The 10846-nt window shown below is 40.0% G+C and overlaps 1 long non-coding RNA gene across 2 annotated transcripts in view; it reads left to right on the forward strand.

Annotated features, from left to right (window-relative positions):
* LOC306648647 overlaps positions 1-10846 on the forward strand; it is a 392598-nt gene that overhangs the window by 120433 nt on the left and 261319 nt on the right. For both annotated transcript variants that reach the window (XR_013760427.1, XR_013760428.1), the window contains exon 5: positions 10486-10577. This is a non-coding gene — a long non-coding RNA (uncharacterized lncRNA). The remainder of the gene's footprint in view (positions 1-10485; positions 10578-10846) is intronic.

A 10846-nucleotide genomic window follows, 5' to 3' on the forward strand; every position in this document is an offset into this window, starting at 1 on the left:
TAACTCCCATCTCTAGTGTATTCATCACTTTGTCCCTTTTCCTGCAATCATGTACTTGTGCAGGGGGTCTGACTTTAGAGCACTGAACAAATTGCAAATTTTTTATTCCTGTTGGAATCATGTGACAATTATTCTCTTCTCTGGTGTCTTTCAGAGAGTCTTCTTTGTACATATGAGAATTTGGCACAGTTTTCAAAACTTGAAGCATCTTCAGACACAGTGTTTCTTATTTATTTATTTATTCAGCATATAGAAGAGTTTCTTGGAATAATGTCACTGGTAGTTTCCTGTGAAATTGGCTTTGCCTGCGCAAAGGTACATTTTTTTTTTTTCTGCTCAAATTGAGATTATTTCTTTGTAAATTGGTCCCTTTGAATTGCCAGGCCTCTGCATTGCCAGGCCTAAGCAGGTTCAGGCGAACTGCTCTCAGCTGTGACTTACCCAGTGTCTCTCTGCTGCAATTGACGAATACAGCCAAGCTCTCTGCTTATTTTATAGGTCAATACTACCTAGATACCAGGGCCCATCAAAGTATATCTTACAAGAATAAGGGTGCAAAAATCCTCCACAAAGTACTAGCAACCCAAACCCCATAACATATGAAATGAGTTCTATATGATACAGTTTGAACATATCCCAGGAACACAGGTTGGCTCAACATCCCAAAGTCAATTAATGTAATGCATCACGTAAATAAAATATAAAAGAAATCACATGATCATCTCAATGGAGAAAATGGACTTTTGAACAAAAGTCAATAATCTTTCACAATGAAAACATTCAAAAACCCAGGAACAAAATGGAATTTCTTGAACATGACATAGAGCATGTAGGAAAAAGCCACAGCTAACATCTTACTTAATGATCAAAGACTGGCTCTTTTCTCCCTAAGAGCAGGAAGAAGACAAGGATGTCTAATTTTGCCCCTTCCACTCAATGCTCTGGGGTTTCTTCCCCAAGGGCATTCAGGCAGGTATGTTAACAAGGTTTTCCAGGTTTGAATAGCTGTAAAATGATTTCTATTTGCAGCTTTTATAATTTTCTATGTAGAAAGTTTAAAAGAATCAACACCAAAACAAAACAAAACAAAACAAAACAAAAAAAACTCACAAAAAAAAAAATTCACAAAAAAGTTAGGATCAGGGCTGGGTATATATATGTCAGTTGGTAGAGTGCTTGCCTCTCATGCACAGGGCCATGGGTTCAATCTCCATCACAAAAAAAAAAAAAAAAAAACCAACAAAATGATATATATCAGTTGTACATTTGTATACGTGCATTAAACAATTTCAAATTGAAATGAAGAGGGCAGTTCCATTCATCAAAAAGAAGAAAGTACTTAGGAATAAAATGTAAAAAATAAATTATACTCTGAAAGTTACAGAATACTTAATCAAAAACTTGTACATGAAATTCATAGCTACATCTTTTATAATAGCTAAATCTTGGAACCTGCCATCACTGGAGAATGGGTAAACAAGGTGGCCTGTCTATATGCAGAATATTATTCAGCCTTAGGAAGGAATGAACACATGGATGAACCTTAAAAACATTCTGAGAAATGAAAGAAGCCAGTCGTGAGTCTGCATATGAATGATTCCATACATATGAAAATCACAATAGGGTAATTTATAGAGACCAGAGAACGACATCCCTAGACCTTTTTTGTATTTGATTTAGAGATAGGATGTCACTGAGTTGCTTAGGGCCTTGATAAGTTTCTGAGGCTGGCTTTGAACTCGACATCCTACTGCCTCAGCCTCCCACACTGCCGGGATCACAGGTGTGCACCAGTATGCAGCCCTGGATCACTCTTTATTTAAATCTGGAGACATGCAACGTGTGGAGGGTGGGGAACAGCTAAAAGGTACACATTATTCAATTGACTTGAACGGTCGCATATATGTATACACACACCAATAACCATCGAATTGTTCACTTTCTATATTTTTTATCACCTTGAATGGCCCACATGTCTCCATGCCTCCTTTTACTACCTCTTTTCATATCCTTCCTTTTTACAAAAATGGCAGCTCTTCAGGGCAATGAATATTTCTTGTTTTCTTTGTAACATCACCACGACATGCATACACGTTTTTTTCTCAAGTCCTTTCTTCTTCCCAGATAGAGGTGTATTTCAGTCCACAGCTTGTGCCCAGTGCCTTGCTTTCTTGCAAAGTGAAAGACACAGACTGAAATCTGCGTCCTTGGCCCAATTCATATCACTCGCTTTACATGAAAATTTCACTAACCCCTGAAATTGGGTATAAAAATTACTCAGATCATTTGCATTCATTGGAAATGGAAAATGATAACTGAATTTCAGATTTTCTTTTCTTTTGAAGTGGAGACAAGGGTATTTGATCCAATTAAATGCAAAGCTGAGTCTGTTAGTGATTTAAGTGTAAGGAAGAATGTAAATAGAAATCTGAAAATGTGAAATGGGTGAAATGTGGGCATCAAAACCAACTCAACTTTAACCCAAAATGTGGTCTAAAATGGCAGAAATGAGTGTTTGCCAATGTCTCATCTCTTAGATTCATTTCTGGAATCATACAGAACTGTGTCCTTCACATTTCTACTTCCCTATCAGAGAATCACAAAGTTAACATGTCCAAAACAGTTCTTGATTTCACACCTCTTCCCAAATGCTTCTAAATGAGAAAACCAAGTACTCAGTAGCTCAAGCCAAAACTCTATTGGGTCATGATTGATACTTACTTTTTTCTCATCCCCACATTAGCAAGTCCTCTTTTACCCCAAAATGTGTGTCAAACCTGTCCATTTTGCCTTATCCTGTATGCCTGCTGTTTCTAGTGTAAAGACTGTCATTCCTATCTTTGATTACTACATAGCCCACCTGGTTTATTTGATTTCACTCATGCTCTACCCAATCTACTTTCCACAATTTGAAATTTGTGGTGTTAGACCCATCAGTAGGTTTCCATGGTACAGAAACATAGATCCCAAATCTTTTGCCTCTGTGGCCTGTAAACCTTATATGATTTGGGAAATGTCTACTCTGCATCCTAAATCCAAACCCATTTCCCCTTCACTGGCTGAGCTGCAGTCACACTAGGCTCCTGTTCATGACACAGTCCACGTGTGGTTATTCAAGGTCTTTAGTGTTACAACCCCTTCTGGTAACTCTTCCGCCCTGCTGGTCCTTACCCTCCCAGCTCTAATGTTACTCTCATCCCTTCCCTAACAATTATGCCTCGGGTATTCACCCCAGCCCCACTTACTTTTATCAACTCTTTATCTTTCATATTATTTATCCAATAAGAAATCACCTCATTTTTCCTCTTTTAGTTCTTTAACTCTTTTTCTCTGACTAGAATGTAAACCTAGGCAATAGCCTATCAACTTACTGTTCATAAGCACCTTTAAAGGAGAGCAAAGCCAGGCAGGAGTAAACTTCAACTTGCAACTGTTGGTATCATCATCTCTGTGCCTCAGGAGTTTTCCAGAGCTGTGAAATAACTGCTGTGCCTATGAAGGACCAGCAGGTCACAGTGAAGAGGAATTACATCCCCTGCCCGTTGGTATATAAATAATCTATGAGAGAGAGAGGAATGATTCTGAGACACGTGTTAGTTCAGAAAATCTTACCATTCAAAATTATGGGGGGGAAACCCTGCAAGGTAAGATTGAAGCTAGGATGAATGGGTTTGCATGTTACTCAGAGGTTTAACAGAAGACCTAGAAAGTGTTTATTTAAAACACTGCAATAAAAACCTAAGTCTCTAAAGCCTTTAGTATAGAAATTAATATGAGGAAACCAGGAAACTAATACCTAAAGTCATTATCTCTAATTGATTTCTCTCCACAAAAATGCTGCTTGTATCATTATTTAGTGACAGGATAATTACAAATGTATGACCAACTAATCGGTGGTAAACAATGCTAGAAATGATGAGAAATTAGATCTTGAATACTATTACCAGTGCATGCTAAAACAGCAAATTAAAACTGTATTATTATATTGCCATTTCATTTTTAATAACTTAAATAATTTTTTTATAGTAAGCAGTTAGAAGTTTTCAGATATATTTTCTTTTTTCTTTTTTTTTTGCCATTGCTATTATTTTTATTTGATAATATTTTGGTTTATATTTATTTATTTATTTATTTATTTTTTGTGATCTTTCATTTTTTTTATTGTAAACAAATGAGATACATGTTGTTTGTTTGTACATGGAGTCAAGGCATACCATTTGTGTAATCATAAATTTACATAGGGTAATGTTGTTTGATTCATTCTGCTTTTTTTCCCCTTCCCTCCACCTCTCCCACCCCTCTTTTCCCTCTATACAGTTCTTCCTTCCTCCATTCTTGCCCCCTCCGTAACCCTAACCCTAAACCTAACCCTAACCCTAACGCTAACTCCTCCCACCCCCCATTATATGTCATCATCCGCTTATCAGTGAGATCATTCGTCCTTTAGATTTTTGAGATTGGCTTATCTCACTTAGCATGATATTCTCCAATTTCATCCATTTGCCTGCAAATGGCATAATTTTATCGTTCTTTATGGCGGAGTTATATTCCATTGTATATATATGCCACAGTTTCTTTATCCATTCATCAACTGAAGGGCATCTAGGTTGGTTCCACAATCTGGCTATGGTGGATTGAGCAGCTATGAACATTGATGTGGCTGTATCTCTGTAGTATGCTGATTTTAAGTCCTTTGGGTAAAGGCCAAAGAGTGGGATAGCTGGGTCAAATGGTGGTTCCATTCCAAGCTTTCAGATGTATTTTCTAACTAGGAAGAAAAATCTCAGTGTCTGGAAATGGAGACAACTGTTACATTGTTTTAAAATATAATGTAAATCTACCTTTTTTGTTAAAGCTATGGCAAGCTAACCCTACCATGTAAGCACATGTATTGCCACTGTCGGGAAGTACCCTAATATTTTATGATTCTTTGTAGTTTTGAAATAACATGTGGACATTTAGATGTGGAACCAAAATCTCCTCCAGCCATCGTCTATTTCATCCCATTCTTCCTCATCCACATATGCAAGCACCCACCATGAATTTGTCCAACTTTCCCTACTTTTTATACATTTACATACATACCCATATTCCTAACTTAGTATACAACATTAATGTTGTTTTTTTATTCAAATTAAATACATCATTACATTATGTGCATCATCTTCTCCTTGATTTATTTTTGTTCAAGATCATGGTTTTAAGACCTTCCTCTATTAATGTAGATGTCATTTGTTGCAGCAAATTGTTCCAGCATATAAGACATTTTATTCGCCCTTAATGAGAGAATTTTCCTTAATGATAGGCATTTCTGGCTTCAAGAAATCATACTGCAGCCAGTCTGAGTGGAGCAGACATGTAATCCTAGTGGCTCGGGAGGGCTGAGGCAGGAGGATTCTGAGTTCAAAGCCATCCTCAGCAAAAGTGAGGGGCTAAGCAACTCAGTGAGACCCCGTGTCTGAGTAAAATTCAAAGTAGGGCTGGGAATGTGTCTCAGTGGTGGAGTGCCCCTGAGTTCAATCCCTGGTCCCAACTTCCCACCCCCTCAAAAAACTCATACTGCAAAGAACATCTGGATCTATTTCTGGCCATATACATATATAAATATATTATATACATAGATTAATCACCTTTTTAGGGCATCATGAATAAAATAAACATACAGCTACTAATCCACAAATATTTAGGGGAAACTATAATATGAAAGACAGTTTAGAACCTATAAAGATATGGATATAAGGTAAGGAACAGACATTAAGAACCAAAACAAAACACTCAACAGTAGCACAGACCTAAGTATTATGTCAAGGAAGCAACAGGTATTATAAAAACTCTTTTGGAAATGAACAATAAGATACCTCTTTAAGAAAATATTTTTGGAGGCACAGGGTCCTGCTGTTGTCCTGGCTGGTCTTGAATTCTTGGGCTCAAGCATCCTCCTACCTCAGCCTCCTCCATAGCTGGGACTATAGGGCATGCTGCTATCTGGCTGACTTTAAAAGTTAAGGCCTGGCTTGGTGTGCGTGCCTGCATTATGAGCTACCTGGGAGACTCAGGCAGGCGGATCACGAGTTAGAGAACAACCCAGGCAATTTAGCAAGAGCCTATCTGGGGGAAAAAAGGCATATATAAAAAACAATGGAAAAAAAGCGATAAAAGATGAGGAAACTAGCAGATAAAATGAGGAATGTTAACATCCAGCTGAAGAGTTCCAGAAAAAAAAAAGTGAGAAAAGTGAATGGGAGAAAATTCAGTGGACAAATATGAGATTTCAAGAGAAATACAATTCATGAGTCTTCAAAATAAAGAGATCCACTGAGTACCCTGTACAAAAGTGATTAAAAAGACTCACACCAATACACACCTCTGTCACATTTAATGAACAGGTATGAAGAGATGATCCTATATGCTTCCGTGGAGAAAGAAAAGAAAATATTAAACTGTCATGGCATTTTAAGAAAACAAGGCAAGCTTGAAGACAATAACATAGAATTCTCTTAAAATTCTAATGGAACACTATTTAAACTCAAATTCTAAATCTAGAATTTTAGTCACCCAAAAGAGTTAGAATAAAGACATTTTTACAATTGTAAATGTCCCTAAATTTTACCTCAAATTAACCTATCTATTGCATTTGTTTTTTGTGATGTTAGGAGTTCAACCCAGGGCCTGATGCATGCTAGGCAGGTGCTCTATCACTGAGTCACTTTCCCACTCCCTAAAACCTATCTTAAGGTGATAGAGAAGGATTCACACACCCCCACCCCCACCCTCTCAAAAAAATCAGGGACTAAACAAAGGGGAAAAAAGCTACAGGAAACCAATGACCCAAGAAAAGGAAGAGCTGAAGGAAATTCTCAAAATGATCAGGTGCTGGTTATGTATTTAGCATCTTTCAATCCCTCTAGAACTTACTTTATGCTGGAATTCTGTAATGCTAGGACTCAGAGTCTACAAACATCATTTCTCAGGCTCTTATTTACTGATGACCTTAACATACTCATTCATTAACTCCATAGTGGAGAGGTCTCATAGAGGCCTTATTTTAACTAAGAAAAATTAACATCACTAGTAATGGAACACATTGATATGTATCTCCTGAGAGGCTAAAGAACATCATTTATGTGATATTTCTCCCAAAATGTATGAGCCCAAGTTGAAGAACATTGTACAAAAAGAATGTACTTTGAACATACCTGAATTATGAACAGGTGAAGCCTGCAGTGGTGGCTCAGGCCTGTAATCCCTGCTACTAGGGCGGCTGAGGCAGGAGGATGGCAAGTTCAGGCAGGCCTCAGCAACTTGGCCAGACCCTAAGCAACTTAATGAGACTCTGTATCAAAATAAAAACTAAAAAGGACTGGAGATGTAGCTCAGTGGTACAGAAAACAAATAATAAGGTGGTAGATTTAAACCTACATCATTTAGTAATTTAGCGAATATACAGAGAAGAGTATGTGCCTGTACTTGAATTTTTTAAAAATCGTGGGTGGACACAATAGCTTTATTTTATTTTTTATGTGGTGCGAAGGATCAAACCCAGCGCCTCATGCACACTAGGTGAGCACACTACCACTGAGCCACAACCCTAGCCCTACTTGGACAAAAGCAGCATCTCATGACAATAACTTATTCTGAAATGTTATTTCTTGCTTTAAAAGGCATGTTCCTTTTGCATTCCAATCCATAAATACACCTATTTTAACATAAAATTCAGTTTATGATGTTTATCAGATGACTTTTTTTTTTTTTTTTTTCTTTTTTGGTGGTCGTGTTGGAGGATAAACCCACAGGTGATCTACCACGGAGCTACATCCCTTTCCCTGTTTTAAGATTTGCTTTCAGAGTAGGTCTGTGCAAAATTGCCCAGCCAAGCCTTGAGTTGGAATCCTCCTGCCTGAATCTCCCGAGTAAGTAGGCTGAGAGACACGCACTACAACGCCCGCCTTAATTCATAATAAATATACGTATTTTAATATAAAATTAGTTACGTTGTCTCTCTCCTCCCACGGTCAACCTTCAAATAAAATTGATGCTTTAGAAAGGTGCCCTTTTATTATCAATTTACAAATGCCTGACATGAGGTTTGAAGATTTGAAAAGATGCAATCCCAATGCCCACATTCACACCCAGTCACAAATGGGATCAACAACTCACTATCTTTGGACTCTTCTCAGCCCTGCCTGGGGGTTCGCTTGTGCACACAAGCACCCCAAAATCTGGGCTCTTCCCCATCGCTTCGTAGGTCGATCAGGGCTTCACCCTCACCCTCTGCGCTGTGCGAAGAGAGGTCTGGGCTTGGACCTCATCCCTTCTGCAGTGTGAGGGCGAGCCAGCAACTCCAGAAGTGTCTTACAACCACTATTTTTGGGGTGTGTGTGGTGGTGGGGGATGAACCCCGGCCTTGTGCATGCACGACAAACACTCTACTACTCAACTATATCCCCAGCCCGCCAGACGTCTCTTGGGCGCAGTCAGTGACTACATGGGCCAAGCCCGGGCTCCAAGCGCAGAGGGATCATTCCCTTGGCGCTGGCTGTGTCTTCGGCCTGGGACGACATTTCCCATAGGTCCTGAGTTTCGAAGCTACTGTCGCGAACTGGCGTTATGTCGTCCTGCGGTCGTCCTATGGCAATGCAGCTGCCTGGGATGAGTAGCACCGTAGCGCCGGGCGCGCTCCACCTCCGATCCGCTTGTCACCGGGCTCTGCGGAGACGCGGTAAGTGGGAGCAAGCCCCGCTTTCGTCCTGAGAGGACTAGGAGGGCCTGCGGTAAGGCTCTGGACTACATTTCCCTGAGACCCCGAAGGTCGACCCCACGTGCTGCGGGATTTCAGGTTCCTCTTTATGGTTTGGCGGGACAGTTGGCTTAAGTGTCAGCTGCTGAAAGGCTTTTGGAATCCAGTGAACTTGGCCAGTTTGTACCAGATCGGAAGTAGGGAGAGCCTAGAGTGAGGAGTGTGGCTCCGGTCCTTTTGTGTTTGCAGCGAGCTGAAGAGAAGGAGAGGCAGAGATTATGATGGTTACTGTGTGTCTTCGTGGTGCGTGATTGTGACCTTGTGTGGTGATGACTCTGGGTTCCCAGAATGGATGTGTGACAGTGACTTCCTGACCGAGCTACACTGCGCATGAGAATGTACAGAACCGGTGACTGTGGTTGGGACTGTGTAACTTTGTGTTTCAACCCCGTATGTGCAGAAGTTGAAGGTCTGAGACCGGTGTGGGGCGCCTATGGCTTTACTATTGCGGCTGCGACTTGTGTGACCCCTCGGGATGTTTGTGTGAGAGAGGAACAGAGACGCCCTCAGTGGGATCCAAGTGGGTTGGAGTCACTAGGGTGAGTCAAGTAGATGCTGTCCATTAACGAGTTGGTTACCGGTGGTGCTTGTATAAGGCATATGATCAGGGTCGTCTGTATTGAGGAACTGGAAGGAAGTGGAGAACTAGTCCAGGGGACTAAGCCCTTCTTTTCGGTAAGAGAAAGTTACATCTGTGTTAAAAATGAGGCTGGGGCTGTAGCTCAGTGGCAGAGCGCTTGCCTCACATATGTGAGGCACTAGGTTCAACCCTTAGCACCTCATAAAAATAAATAAAATAAAGGCATGTTGTCCATCTACAACTACACAAAATTTTAAAAAAATGGATGAGGGAACAAAAATTGTAATAATTCACTACAACAAACTTAAGTATTAATTGTCTATCATGAATTAAAAATATTTAAAATGCAAGATTGGGACTTCAGGCAAAGGAGGCAGGAAGAAATTAAAATCTATGTGAATGCCCAAAGTACCTTTATTTATTTTTTTGTGGTGTTGGGGATTGAACCAAGGACCGTGTGCATGCAAAGCAAACACTCTACCAACTGAGCTGTCCCTAGTCCCAGAGTACTTTTGAAAATAGGGGTGTTTTCTGTTCAGTGTTAAGTTGCAGACGTGGTATAGCTGACTGTTGATTACTCTCCTAAACCTTGACTAGAATTATACTAATAAAAAATTGAAGGAAATAGTCTTCAGTAAATACAGAAAAATAAAATTACAGCCCTGTGGTAACTTGGGCTTACTGCTTTTCCAGACTCTTTTGATGTGTATTTAAAAACATTTTTTTTTTCTTTTTGTATTTAGTTGTCTAAGGACCTTTATTGTATTTATTGGTACATGGTGCCGAGAATTGAACCCAGTGCCTGACACATACTAGGTAAGTGCTCTACCACTGAGCCACAACCCCAGCCCCTATCTGTATTTTTTTGTATAACATACTTGAGACCATATCGTGTTGGATGTTCTTTAGTTACCTACTTTTTTCCCCATATCATTAGCTATTGTTTGCCATTGGATTTTTGAATACTTAGAATTCCAAGCTGGAATAGTTTATAATCTACCTGTGGTTTGAAAGAGTATGTTGAATATTGCCTAAGCAGTTCTGGTATTTGCTGTCCACCTGCTATGACTGATGACCTTATCTTTCCTCTCCCCGTGACTGTGTATAGTTTATTTTCTTGTACGCTGGATTTTACATCAATGAACTACACTAAATTTCTTTTAAGAGCAAGCGGGGAAGCTCCAGAGAATGGGGAGAAAGGTGATGTGCTTGTGCCCAGCGAGTAAGGGGGAACTTGGAAGCGGGAAGACTTGCGTGTGAAAGTTCAGCTACTCCACGTCCAGGCCTCAGTCATCTCATGTGATTGTTCTAATAGCCTCCTTACTCATCCCCCTTGTTCCTATGTTGCACAACTAAAGTTCCCTAGGGGTTCAGGGTGTAGCTCAGTGGTAGAACACTTACCTGGCATGTGTGAAGCTCTGGGTTCTGTCCCCAGCACTGCAGGGGCCAGAGGGGAAGAAGTTTCTTCT

This window comes from Sciurus vulgaris, assembly GCF_902686455.1.
Source record: "Sciurus vulgaris genome assembly, chromosome: 17".
Classification (NCBI taxonomy): domain Eukaryota; kingdom Metazoa; phylum Chordata; class Mammalia; order Rodentia; family Sciuridae; genus Sciurus; species Sciurus vulgaris.